Here is a 3,784-nt window from a genome sequence, read left to right on the forward strand (position 1 = left end):
AATTCACCTCTTCCATGGAAGGGTTCTCAGGATCATAAGCTTCTTCTTCAGATGAAGCATCCTTAGTACTGTTTGGTGCATTTTGCATTCCAGACAGACTTTGAGAAATCAAATTGACTTGTTGAGTCAATATCTTATTCTGAGTCAGTATGGCATTCAGAGCATCAATCTCAAGAACTCCTTTCTTCTGACTAGTCCCATTATTCACAGGATTCCTTTCAGAAGTGTACATGAATTGGTTATTTGCAACCATTTCAATCAGCTCTTGAGCTTCTGCAGGCGTCTTCTTCAGATGAAGAGATCCTCCAGCAGAGCTATCCAAAGACATCTTTGATAGTTCAGAGAGACCATCATAGAAAATACCTATGATGCTCCATTCAGAAAGCATGTCTGAAGGACATTTTCTGATTAATTGCTTGTATCTTTCCCAAGCTTCATAGAGGGATTCTCCATCCTTCTGTCTGAAGGTTTGGACTTCCACTCTAAGCTTACTCCATCTTTGTGGTGGAAAGAACTTTGCCAAGAAGGCATTGACTAGCTTTTCCCAAGAGTCCAGGCTTTCTTTAGGTTGAGAATCCAACCATATTCTAGCTCTGTCTCTTACAGCAAAAGGGAATAGCATCAGTCTGTAGACCTCAGGGTTAACCCCATTAGTCTTGATTGTGTCACAGATTTGCAAGAATTCAGCTAAAAACTGATGAGGATCTTCCATTGGAAGTCCATGGAACTTGCAATTCTGTTGCATTAGAGAAACTAATTGAGGCTTAAGCTCAAAGTTGTTTGCTCCAATGGCAGGGATAGAGATGCTTCTCCCATAAAAATCAGGAGTAGGTGCAGTAAAGTCACCCAGCACCTTCCTTGCATTGTTGGCATTGTTGTTGTTTTCGGCTGCCATGGGTTCTTCTTCCTTGAAGAATTCGGTCAGGTCCTTTAAAGAGAGTTGTGCTTTGGCTTCTCTTAGCTTTCTCTTCAGGGTCCTTTCGGGTTCAGGGTCAGCTTCAACAAGAATGCCTTTGTCTCTGCTCCTGCTCATATGAAAGAGAAGAGAACAAGAAAATATGGAATCCTCTATGTCACAGTATAGAGATTCCTTGAAATGTCAGAGGAAAATAGAAATAGAAAGAAGAAGGAGAAGAAGAATTCGAACTTTAATTAGATAAGGTTCGAATTGTGCATTTAGAAGGAGTGGTACTCCATAAATAGAAGGATGTGAGAAGGAGGGAAGTGGATTTTCGAAAATTCAATTAAAAGATTTTGAAAACATTTTAAAAATTTGATTGATAATTTTCGAAAATTGAAAGTGGAAGAGAAATCAAGTGATTTTTGAAAAAGATTTTGAAATTAGAAGTCAAAAAGATTTGATTGAAAACTATTTTGAAAAAGATGAGGTTAAAAAGATTTGATTGAAAAGTTATGGTTTTTAAAAAGATGTGATTGAGAAGATATGATTTGAAAACAATTTTAGAAGATATGATTTGAAAACAATTTGAAAAAGATATGATTTTGAAAATTAATGACTTGCCTAACAAGAAAAGATATGATTCAGACATTAAACCTTTCTCAACAGAAAAGGCATCAAATTTGAGATGTTCAATCAAATCATTAATTGTTAGTAAGTATCTTTGAAAAAGGAAAGAAATTGATTTTGAAAACATTTGATTGAAAAGATATGATTTGAAAAAGATTTGATTTAGAAAAACTTGAAAAAAATTGATTTGAAAACAAAATCTTCCCCCTAGCACCATCCTGGCGTTAAACGCCCAGAATGGTATACATTCTGGCGTTTAACGCCCAAAATGCTACCTTTTTGGGCGTTAAACGCCCAACCAGGTGCCCTGGCTGGCGTTTAAACGCCAGTCTGCCTTCTTCACTGGGCATTTTTGAATGCTCAGCTTTTTCTGTATAATTCCTCTGCAGTGTGTTCTGAATCTTCAATCCCTTGTATCATTGACTTGAAAAGACACAAATTAAAAATATTTTTGGATTTTTAATAATTAAAATACAACAAGAATCAAATAACAATGCATGCAAGACACCAAACATAGCAGTTTGTATACTACTGACACTAATGAACTGAAAATGCATATGAGACACACAAAATACTCAAGTCAATAGAATTCAAAGATCAGAACAAGAAATATATGCATGGATTCGAAAAATGTAACAAAAACATGCATTTGACACCAAACTTAAGATGAGACTCTAGACTCAAACAAGAAATATTTTTGGATTTTATGATTTTTTTGAATTTTTTTGTGTTTTTCGAAAATTAAGTGGAAAAAGGTATCAAAATTTCTTAATGAGAATTCCAGGAATCAGTGCAATGCTAGTCTAAGACTCCGGTCCAGGAATTAGACATGGCTTCACAGCCAGCCAAGCTTCCAAAGAAAGCTTCGGTCCAAAACACTAGACATGACCAAAGGTCAGCCAAGCCTTAGCAAATCACTGCTCCAAAAGCAAGATTGATACGAAATCAACAAGCTCTTGTGGTGATAAGTTGAAACCTCGGTCCAATCAGATTAGACATGGCTTCTCAGCCAGCCAGATTTCAACAAATCATCATGAAACTCTAGAATTCATCTTCAAGAATTTCGAAAAAAAAAGTACCTAATCTAAGCAACAAGATGAACCGTCAGTTGTCCAGCCTGAACAATCCCGGGCAATAACACCAAAAATTTGATGTTGTTGCCGGATCTTGGCACTGATGTTACCAAAGGCTTGCCCAAAACTAGAACAATCCCCGGCAACGGCGCCAAAAACTTGACATGCGAAATTGTGAACTATACTTTTTCACAACTCTCATAATCCCTGGTAATGGCTCCAAAAACTTGGTGCGCTCAATACCATGGCATTACACAACTTCGCACAACTAACCAGCAAGTGCACTGGGTCGTCCAAGTAATAAACCTTACGTGAGTAAGGGTCGATCCCACGGAGATTGTTAGTATTGAAGCAAGCTATGGTCATCTTGTAAATCTTAGTCAGGCAAACTCAGATATATATGGTGATGAACGAAAATAACATAAAAGATAAAGATAGTGATACTTATGTAATTCATTGGTAGGAACTTCAGATAAGCGCATGAAGATGCCTTCCCTTCCGTCTCTCTGCTTTCCTACTGTCTTCATCCAACCCTTCTTACTCCTTTCCATGGCAAGCTCGTATAGGGTCTCACTGTTGTCAGCAGCTACCTCCCATCCGCGCAGTGAAAGCTAATGCACACACTCTGTCACAGTGCTGCCAATCACCGGTTTGGTTCCCTCCCCTACCGGAATAGAATAACTCTTTTGCGTCTGTCACTAACGCCCAGTAGGTTACAGGTTTGAAGCACGTCACAGTCATTCAATCATTGAATCCTACTCAGAATACCACAGACAAGGTTAGACCTTCCGGATTCTCTTGAATGCTGCCATCAATTCTTGCCTATACCACGAAGACTCTGATCTCACGGAATGGCTGGCTCGTTTGTCAGGCGAGCACTCGTTTGTCAGGCGATCAACCATGCATCGTGCAATCAGAAATCCAAGAGATATTCACTAAGCCTCAGATGCTTGTAGAACAAGAATGGTTGTCAGTCACCTTGTTCATGGGTGAGAATGGTGATGGGCGTCAATCATCACCTTCATCATGTTGAAGAACAAGTGATATCTTGGTAAAAGAACAAGTGGAATTGAATGGAAGAACAATAGTAATTGCATTAATACTCGAGGTACAGCAGAGCTCCACACCTTAATCTATGGTGTGTAGAAACTCCACCGTTGAAAATACATAAGAACAAGGTCTA

The 3,784-nt window shown here is 38.5% G+C and overlaps 1 non-coding gene across 1 annotated transcript; it reads left to right on the forward strand.

Moving 5' to 3' along the window:
* The first annotated feature begins 382 nt into the window (after window positions 1–382).
* LOC130937286 (small nucleolar RNA R71) lies at window positions 383–490 on the forward strand. The gene has a single exon (XR_009068509.1). It is a non-coding gene; the product is annotated as a small nucleolar RNA R71 (small nucleolar RNA).
* The last annotated feature ends 3,294 nt before the right edge of the window (window positions 491–3,784 follow it).

The sequence above is a fragment of the Arachis stenosperma genome, chromosome 6 (assembly GCF_014773155.1).
Source record: "Arachis stenosperma cultivar V10309 chromosome 6, arast.V10309.gnm1.PFL2, whole genome shotgun sequence".
Taxonomy (NCBI): domain Eukaryota; kingdom Viridiplantae; phylum Streptophyta; class Magnoliopsida; order Fabales; family Fabaceae; genus Arachis; species Arachis stenosperma.